The sequence below is a fragment of the Haemorhous mexicanus genome, chromosome 1 (genome assembly GCF_027477595.1).
Source record: "Haemorhous mexicanus isolate bHaeMex1 chromosome 1, bHaeMex1.pri, whole genome shotgun sequence".
Classification (NCBI taxonomy): domain Eukaryota; kingdom Metazoa; phylum Chordata; class Aves; order Passeriformes; family Fringillidae; genus Haemorhous; species Haemorhous mexicanus.
In genome coordinates this window covers 105,956,110-105,969,323 of record NC_082341.1, presented here as the reverse complement: position 1 = coordinate 105,969,323, position 13,214 = coordinate 105,956,110, and the positions used below count along the sequence as shown (strand labels likewise).

Below are 13,214 nucleotides of genomic sequence, written 5' to 3'. Positions count from 1 at the left end.
GAACAAGAGGATCTTCTTATAATCATAAGGGTGAAACACAGTCCTGTGTATTACAGTACTGGATTTTTTTTGCAGAAGAGCCCCCTTTTAATGAGAGTGAATTCCTAGTGCTAAGAGGCAAAAATCATGTTTTACTGTTTTTACTACTTGGCGTGTCCTCAGACAATTTGTTTGTTGTGCTGGATCGTCACGGGGTCTGTTAGATCATCTAATTGAAAAAAAGGGAGTTTGTAGTCCTGGAACATCTCCAGAAGTTGTTTGTTCCACAGCCAAGTCCCTCCTATGCTCTAACTCTGAGGTCATCTCCATAAGTCATGTTTATTATGTTTAATTTATTTCCCTATTGCACACTTGGAACCTAAAAGTTTGTAATGAAATATATGATATAAAGTGCATTTTAAAAATAACAATGTAAATATGTCTCTAAGGTTGGTCACGTGGCCTTCAGCTTTAGGTTGAAGGTTACTCGTTCGGTACTTCAAATGAAACATCCTGATTATCATTGCTTCTAAGATACAGATAAGGTACTGAACAATGGACAAAGTTTTTTAAAATGAATTAATAATTTGTTTGTGGGGAAAAAAATGAACATGCTTTTAACCTTCCATGTTTTCACATCTGATTTTTCAGGAACAGTAGATACCTTACAACATGTTCTATTAACATCAGGCCTGCACAGTTTATACCTTTGTTTCTGATCACAGTGTCCCCAGTTCTTCCTTCACCAGCTTTAATCAAGTTTTTCTTGAAAAGTATATTTGAGGATAGGGTGTGTCTGGTTTTTTGTTGTTCAAGAGCTTTCAAAACCTAATCTGCTGCTTAAAAGAGGCGCATAGAAATGGGGTGGAACTTTAGAATTTTATACACTGATCTGTGAGCAGGAGATTTTCAGGAAACAGGAGTCTTACTGCTTCTTTTGAGAGAGATTTTGATGCCCTATAAATCAGGAAGGAGAGTTTCAAAGGGCTAGCTCCTGTCTTTATGTAATTACACATTCAGTGCAATCTTCTGGAATGTGTATCGTCTGTATCAAAAAGGAAAAGAGACTGCTGCTGACAGCTCTTATAAGCATGAAAAGTCAGAGGGAGGAGGTTTAAAAGTTTATACCATTCTTTTTTATGATGGTTGTGGGTTCTCACAGAAATTTTTGAAATCATCTGTATGATTCTCTGCAAAACTGATGCTGCTGGCATTGTTGCAGTGGATGGAGGGCAGGTACTGAAGAGGCCCCAAATAAGAAAGTACAGAGCAGAGGGGTGGTTTGGGGGGGCAAGGGGAAGAAAGAAATTTATCAAAGAAGGCGTCTATAATAATTGGAGAATGTAATCATTCATAAAATGATAGGTTAGTCCTGACAATTAGACTTGGAAAGCAAGTAAAGGAGATAGGGGCACAGAAAGGAAAGGAAGGTGGTATTGCTTAACACACTTACTTCCTATTCTAAAGATAGCTATCTCGATTAAAATGTCAGTGGTATGACAGAGTCATTGTAGACCAGGATGTATTCACTTTGCTCCAGCTGCCTGACCTTGCCTAGCTGTTGTCTGAAATGAAACAAGCTGTGTTCCTATCAGCACTTTCTCTGGGTTGCTGTGGAAAGTTGTATGAACCCCCACTGGTGTCTGTGTAGGTTTTCTGAGCTATGGCACTGAATCCTGTTTGCTGCAGATTTTTCAAGCTCAAAGGAAAATTGTTCTCTGTGCCCAGCTCTGCTATGCCTCTCAAAACACCTGAAATAATTCTTATTTGGGCTGTCTGACCTGTCAGGAGCTAAAGATTAAAACTGGCATGCAGCCCAGTGAGGGAACAGCTTCTTCATGTAGCTCATCTAATCACTGGGCTCTCATTTTGCAGTGTACAGTCTTGCTCAACGTAGGTTGACTTTGAGTAACTTGAACCTAAGTCTTCTGGCATTTTTATGTGGAAAATAAAGATCTTTCTTCTCCTGCCACCCTCTTCCCCTCAGAAAGGGAGTATCAAAGAGCAAGGTCCACCTTGCACACCGAAACTGTATGACAAAACCTGTGGCATTTGCAGGTGAATTCCACTAGCTTGACCATATTATGAGATTCTGCAAACTTTTGTCTTGGAAAGTGGTATGTTATCATGAGTTTGCCTACTCTTGATTTAAAGGTCTGTCTGTATTGTGCCTCTCAGGATTTTTGAGGACATGTATGCCTGCTTCGTAAATGGATTGATATGGACAGCTCTTTAATATAAGTTGTGGAAGTTGGCATCAATAGTGAAAAAGAGCTCAAAAATAAAAGTATAGAAAATGCAACACAAATAGGGATATGCCTGCAGAATGATGGCTAAATTTCATAAAGTCCATTATAACTTCATTGCAGCATTCTACAGTGATCCTTTTGAAGTTTCAAGCAGGTGTTTATCTAAAGCAGTTTAATTTAGGCATATGCATGATCTTGTTCACTTTATAGAAATATGTACAGATTCTGAGTATTCCCTATCTTGCATTTTGATGAAAGGTTTGGTCATTTGGAGAAAAAAAATTCTGAAGGCAATCTTTATAGGCCTTAGATCTCAAGGCAGTTTCATCAGACTCCACAGAAACTCAGCCAGTAAAGGTGAACACTGTCCACATTTGGATGGTGGGGAGCCCATGAAAAAGTTGATGAATTGGATTATATCACTAATTTTAAATGGAGAGGTAACTTCATACCAAGAGACAGAAAATTTTTGTGTGTGTATATAACATATCTATTACCTTAGGCTTTTAATTACATAATTCTACATGGAGAAGAGGGAAGCTCTGATATGCTGCTTGCTTTTCATTTTTATTTTAAGGGAAATTCAGGCTTACCTCAGTGGGTTGATAGGTAAATGCAAATTTTCATACGTACTAGCATCAGTACACATAAGGCATTTTATTCAAATTGTCCTAGCTTGCAGTTGTGGTAGAATTTAGAGGGGGAGGAATTTAAAATACAAAAAAAAATAATGCAAAGGGTAATGTATTGTCACAATCCCTGTAGTGAATAGATACAGAGTAGTTTACAGTTGAAGCATTTTTCTTCCATCTTCGAGAAGCATCACAGAAGTCAGAGCTGTTTTCATGACATGAAGATATGAATTGCTTGCTCATAGGCATTTTCTCATTGCTGGAGGTCATTGGATGCCTTATGGACTAAACTGTACAGCATTGTATTGAAAGAACTATTCCTTTTAAGTGAAGAAGAGCATTAAAATATATTAGCATTAATTCTTAAGAAAAAAAAATGGATTCATTAATACCACTGAAAATGATTAATCGTCGGAAGAGTTGTTAAACTGCATGCAAAAGCTCTGTCACTTGCTGCTGACCAGCAAGTTTGACTGGTCACCAGCTCTGCACCTTTACTTTCCAAGTTATTTACACATCAATGAGAATTCACTAATATTGGCTAGCTGCCATGCAATTGCTCAGCTGTGTTTCCTGCTAGTAACCTTTACTTCCATTTCACAGTGATTTTTGGGCGCTGGTTGTTAGATCTCTAGGTGAACTCACCTTGAATCCATTTATAGTGTGGGAAGAGAAAAAGGCATTTCAAGGGAGGGATTGATCAGATAATAATCTATTTTTTGTAATTAGATTTAAACATCTGTGTTAGAATGATTTTAGTTCTGGCATTGCACCCCACATTTGACTTACTGTAAGATTCAGCCTTCTCTGCTGCAGTTGCTTGAAATTGTTACTGATGGTAGAGTTTTGCATAATGTGCAGGGTTTTAACACTTAGTGGATGTAACATCATGTCACTGTGCATGATTATTGCAAATTTTCTGTGTGGCCCACAGAAGAATTTTCTCTGCTTATCATTGATCTGTTAACCCCAAAATGTTCAAGTGAACAGGTTCCAAGCATAAACTTGGAATATGTAACAAAAGTATTTAAATCTGGGGTCAGGATTTTCAAGTGCCAGGTAAATAAAAAAATTATATTTAAAAAAAATGCCATAGCATACATTTGGAATAGAGGAAGCAGTAGAAAAATTACATTTTTTTATATTGTATATGGTTAATATGGCATTGGTTTGTTTAGTTTATAAGTAATCCAAATACTTCTGGAGTATTTTTCAGTATAAAGCATGACTTTGTGAGTTACCATCATGGTTTCAATAACAGAACAATCATCTGCTAAGATTTATTTCTTAAAATTTGATTGTATAGCTAAAAAAAAAAAATGCCAAACCTTAATAGTTATGTAGTGTTTGTATTTTTTTTGTCTGTTGATATTTTGAATTTTTGACGTGCAGTCTGTCCATTCAGTATTTTCCAGAAAGGCACAGAAAAGAATCATAGAATGTTTTAGGTTGGAAGAGACCAAGACCAAAGACCATCTAGTTCCAGCCCCCATGCCAGGGGGAGGGACGCCTCCCACTAGACCAGGTTGCTCCTGGCTCCATACCCATTCAACAAGTTCATGGCAACAGCATGCCATAAATTGTCCATTGTATGTTAACACTAATTCAGGATTCCATAGGCAATTGAAATTACTAAGAAACACAGATTTTGGCAGTACTGAAAGTATTTTGCCACAGCACCAGTTTTTTGTTAATGTTTGGCTGCGTGCTCAGTGCAGTTAACAGAAGACAGCCATTGGCTCATGCTGCAAATCACATAAAATTTCAGAGATAGCATATGGAAGGTATCCAGGTTAAACTGGAAAATGTGGGCACTTGACTCAGTGACATCTTTTTCTCTTTTCAACTTACCTTCTTGCAGGGCATGCAGAGAAGTAATCTGACTGTTCAGAGAGCTGTAAATAGCAGAGAAAGTAGCTGGGGCTGGGGAAGCAGTATGGTAAAGGCATGAAGGGAGCCTGAGGAGATTCACAGATTAGGGGGAGGCTATTGTTTGCTGACACAATAGAAGGAACAGGCTCCAAAAGGTGTGTGGACGCCTGCCATCTTCTGCCTCCTTTCCCCCTGCTGGACTGGACTTCCACAGCAGAAACAGCAGCTCACCATGACAAAGTGAAAGCATGATGAAAGGGATGCCCAGGTGCCCTCTCTCCCCTGAGACAGTTGCACTACTCTCTGAGCTGGAATTGGGTGATGTTTTCTCCAGTCATGCTCTTACCAGATCCAGGCTCTTTTGGCAGCTTGAAACTAATTTCTCTTTCTGTCTCATTTACACATGGCTTGCAGCATCTCAAGCCAGAATTATTAAATTAGGTGAAACAGTTCAGTTTGGAATATATTAAATCTTTTTCTCTAGTCATGGGAAGGCTCTCTCCTACTTCTCTGGAAAGCAGTAACATGCCTTTTGATTGCTGTAAGGCAAAGCCAGTCATCCTGACCCACAGTTGTAGATGCAACATTGCCTGCAACAACCCTTTGCAGTGTTCCTGCTGTAGTAGGAAGCTGCAGCCCTTGTGCCCAGGATAGCAAGGGAAGCCATGGTGTGCTGTGTGCTTCACCTGGTCATCACAGGCAAACACAGTGATCCCTGGCATGTCTGAACAGAAATCCTGTTCTCCTAGTCTGATACCAGCCATCTAGTTTAGCCGTCTTCATCCCTCTTCTCTGTACCTCTGCCAGTTTGTGTTCCTTTATCTTCAAGGGAGGTGACCCATGTTGATTGTGTTTTCCACAAATTCCTATCATGTTAATATTTTTCTCTTTGTGAGGAATATCTTGTTTGATATGTTCTGGGCCTCCAATTTGGCGAGGTGGGGAGGGCATATCCTTGTTTAGTTTTGATTTGTTTTCATGGTCACTCTGACAGCTCATGGTCATTATGAGATGATATATTTTGAGAAATTAGGCTTTCAGAGGGGAGGACTCTATGACACATGTGGAAGAGCTGCATCTGAGATGAATATACAACTCATATTTAGGCTTTGCTATTTTTTCATAGTTTCTGCAGCCTCAATAAAATTATATGAAAAATAATTACATTGAATAAATTTCTGTAATGCACTCTGTGCCTTCTACAAGGTACAAACCTTGAATCATTCTGAACCTACAGCTGTCCCTTCCCAAACACACTGTAAATTGTTGCATGGACCACAAGCATGTGAATGGTACTGAGGAGTTTTAACGTAGCTTAATGTAAGTCATTTGCATGTTCAGACAGAGCATCCTTGTGTGCTTCTTCCAAGCTCTCCTCTTTGTATACAGTGTTACAGTGGTTTGTATTTCTGATAAATATTTTGCAGGGTTAACCTTTTTAATAGCTGGTTTTCCCTACATCAGCAAGCAGCACCCTACGCTGTCTAAAGGTTAAGAACAGATTTGTCAATGAAAATTTATAGTGCTCGATTTTATTTAAATCAAGTGTTCTCAATTAGTGTCCATGTAAAAGAACTATGTAATAGAATACAATAGTCATAATGTACCTAATGATCCTTAAGTGGCAGATTATGATCATATCTTTATTAGTGGTAGTAATTGTGGTGACAGTGTTGCTGACAGGTTAAACCATTTCTTACGACAATAGCTTTTGTGCTGTTGCATTGGGATCAGAAATGCAGTTCCTGAAGATTTGCATATTGTGAAGAATAGGCTGCAAAGACATGGAAGCATAATCTTGTCATTGTGTTTAGTGATGTGGGTGGCAGATTGTGTGTAACTGATTCTGAGCAGGAAGAGTCTGCATATGGGTAGGTTTAAAGCCCTTTAAATGCTTTAGGATTGGTAGGCAAATTGGTTGACGATGTAAGTGTTGTCGTAAGTTGTTAAATATTCCAAGCAGCTCTAAGCTTTCTAAAACCTTCTCAATGTTTTAAAACATACAGTGCAGTGTCTGAGCAGCTGCATTAGCTGAGATTGCTGGAATAAACCCCTTTTACACTTGTGCTGTTCCTAACCTCAGACACTGCTGTGGTAGTTCTGTGTAGCATTGTGCTGCATCATTGGGGCATTAGGATTTAAAATTTTAAGGAGGTTGCGAGGCATCAAGCTAGAATGGGTCTTCTTAAAAAACAAACAAACCAACAAACCAGAAAACCCCAAACCAAAAATCAACCAAAACCAAACCTGCAATTATGCAGATTGTATAGAAACGTGGCACCATTGTTAATAAGTCTGAAACTTTAAACCCAGAGAAAATGTTACCATAGTTTAGGAAATTTTCTCACATTGTGTGTTTTTATTGTAAAAACAAACTTCTTCTTTCCCAAAGTATGTGAGAAAACACTGATTCCTCAGTAACTTATTAAATGGCTTGTTCCAAAATGTCTGCAAGTTCTGTGGACTTTTCAACCTTTCCCCCTTCTCCTTCGTGCACGAATGCTTTTATCACCTTTCACCCCAAGTGAAATGATCCTGTGAGAAATATTTGCTCCGAAGAATCTAATCCATGTTATACAAGCAGCCCAGTAGATGCTAGAAAAAACTTTTGGGATTTAATAAAAATAAGATCAGTAAAATCAATGAGTTTGAATTTCATTAACTCATTCTATCAGAATAGTATTTGAGACTAGCAGTAAATAAAGTGAGTAAGTAAACAGTAGAAAAAGAGAAAAAAAATAGACTTACTTTGCAGGAGATTATCACACTTCAGGATTGTATTTACCCACATAGGTATGCAGATGGAATAGTCTACGTCTATATAAGTAATGTATCTGCTTAGTCTTCATATTGACCATTTTCTCTATCCAGAGAAATAAATAAATTCATGTTATGAAAGCCTAAAGTTTAATTGTAACATAAACCTTGTTGTGGAAGGGACCACGTGGGTCAACAAGCTATGTCTCTTCAATGATGAGCTCTTACGAGCACAAAAATGTGAGAGCAATTTAATCCAGAGATCATCGGCTTTGTACAAATATACCCTAGAAATACTTATAAGAAACTTAAGATCTAACATCACAAAAGGCCAAGTAGAACATGACACAACAGGTATTTGTTACAAGCAGATGTATAGTTTAAAAAATTAGATGCATAAGGAGAAAAATACTGGGTTGTTGTTTATTCAGTAAGTTTTGGTATTTTATCTGGATTTGCTAATCATGCAGTCAAGCAAAAGCTGTATTTCTGTGGTAAATATTATTTATGTAAATCAGGTTGTGAGTGCACGAGGCTACCAACTTACTGGGAACATTATTTCCTGAAGCGAATTTTTAATGACTGCTCTTGTGTGTAATTGCATGTTGGGATCCTTAAACAGGGTTTAGAACCAGTTACAGAATTCCTCACTTCATGCTAAGGTAGTTGTATGCAGTGATTTTCTATATTTGTAAGAATTTTCTGTGGAGAGATACCACTAACCATTCAGGCACTCACAGGAATTAGAGCATAACTTTTTAAACATATACTTCCTTTTTTGTTTTGAAAATCAACCATTTCCTGGGGTAGCTAAAACTTAATTTCTTGAGCAGAGAAGTTAAAACAACTGAGAAGAAACTAAAAAGTATCTCTAAGTTTATATCAAGATAGAGGGGTAATACAAGGAGATCACAGGTCAGATGTGTTTGGGGTAAATGTAGAGAAAATCTGGCTCAGCAGAATGTTGGGGTGGAGGCAGGCATGGTATGACTGTGAGAGTCCTGCTCAGAGGTGTGCCTTGGAGTTAAAGGTGAGGTTAAGGCACATCACACGGATGTTCAGTGTCTCACAAATTAGTTTTCCTTCCAGTTTTTTGTTTCTGTCCAGCTAGTGAGATCATGATGATCAACCTGAGCATTTATTATTAAATACAAAATTTTATGTGACATACAAAAGCATTTACAAACTGCAGACAGATGATTTGGCTTTGCTGTTACAGCTGTGCAAGATGTTAGTCAGCATGTTGCAAAGAATCCAGGACATGTCTCCTGTATAGGTTTTACTCCTTTTCTGAAAGTGGTAACTTCAGCTATAATTCTAGCTGACTTCTTTATTTATTGATTCATTCACTTCTAAATTAGGGCAATATTAGCATATTATGCCTGGCTTTAATCTGTTTAATTCTAATGACTCCCCTAAACAATTGATTAGGACTAATTTTCCACTGCCTTAAAATAGGAATGTATTATTTTGTTAAGGGAGGAGGGAGGGAAAGTTGGGGAAGTGCCCTTGGAGTGTCCAGCCAAGTGAAATTCTTCATAAACTGGGATACTGACAGAAAAGTGCCTCCTTTTTTGCCGAAAATGTAACATATCCTATAATACTGTTGTCTTGCAAATTCATCAAAAACTTATCCCTTTTGCTTATTGCAAATGCATCTGTGTCATTTTGTTTAACAATGTTATTTCATTGTAGTATGTAAGAATATTTAAACCACAGGAGATTGCTTAGTCTTTTAAATGCTATTAGGATATTGCTGGATTTATGTTAGTTTCAATCAGCTGCTTCTGCCTCTGGTACCAACAGATGGACCTGTGTGGAATGACGCCATGTGAGTCTCTCTTCACAGATAAGGGATTTCCAGTCAGAAAAGACAAGAATAAACACCGGAATCATTTTACCAGTAAGGCTCTAAAGGGAAGCCCTGAGCTGATGGGATGGCCATAGCAGAAGTTCCCTGTTCCCTCTGCTGTCTTTGGGACATGGATGAGGAATAACTAGCTTGGATGAGGAATAACTAGCTTGAATGAAAGAGGATTGTCTTCTTTCTTGTAATCATACTGCAAATCTGCTTTTCACCTGATGTTTTTCTACACGGGCTTCCCAAGGAGCATCTGGCTCCTGCTAGATCTAATCGTCCCCTTCACAAATGCTTTCCCAGGGCTAAAGGCCATCATTGTCATTTCTGTGCACTGCTGCCTGCAGTTCTTCTGTGAAAAACTTTTCTTTTTCTTCAGACTATTATCATAAGCCCACAGCCTTCTACTCCATCACATCCTGCTTTCTCCCTTTTGCTCCCTGTGCTGCACAAAGATGGGAGAGGAGTGGGCACAGGAGAAAGTGGTTTGTCAGGTGAGTTACACAGTGGCAGCTGCCAAGTAAAGGAGCATGGCTTGGGAAACAGCCATGTCAAGGAGCCAAGGACCTGCTCAGAGTTTGCCAGGCCCATCAGCGTTGCCTGACCCTCTTCTGCATCAGTGAATTTGTCCTTAATCAATGGATGTGAAGGCACTTCGGGATCAGGTCCACAGTCACTGTGCAAATGCATACCTCATCTTTTCTGGCACGTTACCCATCCTGCTTCTATGAGCCCCTCTCAAAAAATTTTAATGACTTTTTTGAGGTCATGGGTTTAAACAAAAGGATGAAGGTTAGATTTGGTTTTGAGTGTGATATTCACTTCTCTGCAAAGTAAATGCTGGTTTTTTCCTAAACCCTTAGAGTCAGTATTTTTAACACAGTTAGAGTCATAATTTTTTTGGTTCCTGGTTCACATATCTTATAAAACTCCAAATGTAGCCTTCCACAGAGTGTGTACTTTTGTGTTAATATTTGACATCTACAGAGAGAGAAACTTACTAGTAATTTATTTCTAGAGAGAAAGAATTATTTTTCTTGCATGCCTATGCAGTTACAATTCCTTTTTCTCTTTTTTTTCCTCCCAGGTTTGATGCTGAGGTGGAGTGAAAACTCAGCCACTAGTGAGTTGCATATCCTGATTTGCCAGCAGCAGGCTACATGAAAAAGAAGTTAGTGAGGAGAAGCAGTGATCAGGGCACCAGTGTTACCTGGCTAGTACAGTGCCCATACTTGAGGATAGTGTCAGCAGAGGGTTCAGAGATCCCTGTGAAAGTTGAGGCAGGAAGACTGGCAAGCTAGAAGAATTGCTTTACCAGTGGCTTAGGTCCCTCCTGTGTGTTTTGATTACCTCCATCTTTCCATTTGTTCTTTTTTAAAAAATGTATCCAAAGCCTCAAAGGAGGCCATGTAAAGGGAAGATGGGTTGCAAATGGTCTGCAGTGTTGCTGTATAAAAACTTTCTCCACTTTTACCTAGTGTTTGCAAGAAAAAGCTCTGCATCAGTCCTGCTCTGGATTGGAGGGGCAAACCAGTCTCTTTAGCTGGATCTGTAGGAGCTCCACATTAATTCTTACTGGGGTTTTGTCCCTTTTAACTCCAAGCAGAACAGGCACAAGAAACGAGACTGACTTTGTGGCAGGGGGTGGCCACCTAGTGTGGCTTCAGCTGGGCTGTCAATCCTCCTCCATACAACAGCAAATAGGGCCTCAAGCAAGCAGCTTGTGCTCCCCAACATTCAGCCTGAGGCTCACAAACATTGCATCCTGAGGTGGGAACTCAAAGAGGAAAGCAGGAAGTAAAGGTGTCTCCAGTTTCCCCCCAGGAGGGCTTGTGCTGTATTGCCTGGTTTCATGAGGCACTAGCACCAAATGCAGCACAAAAGTAGAAGGGGAATCTCGTTTTTTTACGCAGATATCCAGTCCGTGTGTACTTATATTTATAAATAAATGCATATATAAATGTGCATATAAAAATATATGTATGTATAAATATGCTGCCTGATATGAAGGAGCAGAAGCAATGTGAAATACCTCATCCTTCAGGAACTCAAGGAGGATCTCACATTGGTTGCTTCAGAAGAGAGGGGGAAGCCAGGAAGAGTCTTCTCTCCTTTGTCCAGGATTTTGTTTTTATTCCTGTGTACAATTTGTACTGGAAGTTGGTTTGGTGAAGCAGCACTGCTGCAAACCTTTTATAGAGTTTTAGATTTATTTGTATGCAGAAGAGACGTATTCATATATGATAGCTATGGTTTCTCTCTGGGGAAAAAAAAAAAAGAGCTGTGTCCAAAGGGGGTGAAAATTTCTCTGTTGTTTATTATTGTTTCTAGGATTTTGTAGTTCAGTTATGTTGGGATAAGTGCTGTGTTTGGGAAAAGCAAAGGGAGGGTTGGGAATATAATTACAGCTAAAAGTTCTTTCTGGGCACAGGTTGCTTGTGCGTATCATTCTTGAACTGAGTGATCTTTTCTCAGGAGGAAGAGACCCAAAAGGGTCATGGGGTTTTTTGAGGGCGAGAGAGGAGATGAGAAAAACACTTTCCCTCTTTTGGAGAAAGGTAAAAGCAGGATATACCAGGTTCCTGTAAAATTCTATTTATTGGCACTGAGCCGTTTCAAAGCTGGAAACAAGTCGCACCAAAAATGCCAGTGGTAGTACATGAAAGAGGAAAACTGCTGGGGAGAGGAGAGGAAGAAACAAGGCAGATTCCTGCAGACCAACTGACACTAGCCACATTTGGGACTTAGGTCTCAAAATGAGGTATTTACACAGGTAATGAATATGGCTGTACACATCTTGTGCATCATAAATTACAGCTTGTGACACTGAAGGACAATGAAAATTCAGACACAGTTAGTGATTTCTAACCAAGCCCTTCAGTTTTGGGCTCTCATAGAGGAGGGAGCAAACATGACTGCTCTTCACAAAAGCTATTCATCATATATCCTGTGTCTGACAGCCTCCAAAAACAGCAGTCACCCTGAACTGTGCTTCCAAATCTATCTGTATCTGAGGTCCTTTTTGTCTCTCCAGACAGAAGAATGTCAATAGGAAAAAAGCAGTCTGTCCTAAAAAAATGCAGCTCAGTAACACTTTAAAAATGCATATTTTGACTTGGCAGAGCCTGTCAATCCTCTAGTGTGTTACCCCAGCTCCCCCCACCTATATAAGAGGGAAGATGAAAACAGCTTCCAGAGTCAAGATCAAGCAGTACCATAAAACCACATATCTGGCACTTGAATTTCCTAGTCTCTTGAAAACTCTGCATACCCAACCACAGGTGGAGCAGTACCTGTTCATTTTCTGGGTTCTGCCCTTTTCACCTTCCTGTGATGTGTGCTCAAATTAGACAGTACCAGTTTCTCTTCCTTGATTCAGCATTTCCCACCGGAGTGAGGGAGCCATTGAAAAAAACCAAAACCAGCTAAACTAAATCCTCCTGCTTGTAAAATCAAGTTTCTTTTTGCTACGTAGTTTTCAAGACATTTTAGATTAAAATGCTATTTTGTTTGATTGAAGTTGATGGCAATCTGCCTTTGATTCTAGTTGGGACCAAGATTTTGCACACATAAGTATCTATCAAAATATTAATTTTTCAGTAAGCCATCTTTGAAAGTATGGGAGACTATTTGGAGATAAAAGCTAAAAGTATTTGGGGACTGCAGAGTAACATCCATTCTTTTCGTAGTGTTCTTCTGTCTCAGTGTATCAAGCATCACGTCTGAGCAGTGCAGGTGGTTTCTATGCAGGGGGAGTTTAGGACGAGCCAGGTGCTGTACTGCTGCTTTTGCACTGAGGTGCCAGTTTGCAAGGCAAGAGATTTGAAGCAAAAAGGAATACCTATAGGGTTGTCTAGCTTGAAGTTT

At 39.2% G+C, this 13,214-nt stretch overlaps 1 protein-coding gene across 1 annotated transcript in view; it reads left to right on the top strand.

Moving 5' to 3' along the window:
- Positions 1–13,214, top strand: part of GNAL (G protein subunit alpha L) — a 180,881-nt gene that overhangs the window by 50,422 nt on the left and 117,245 nt on the right. The window lies entirely within an intron of this gene.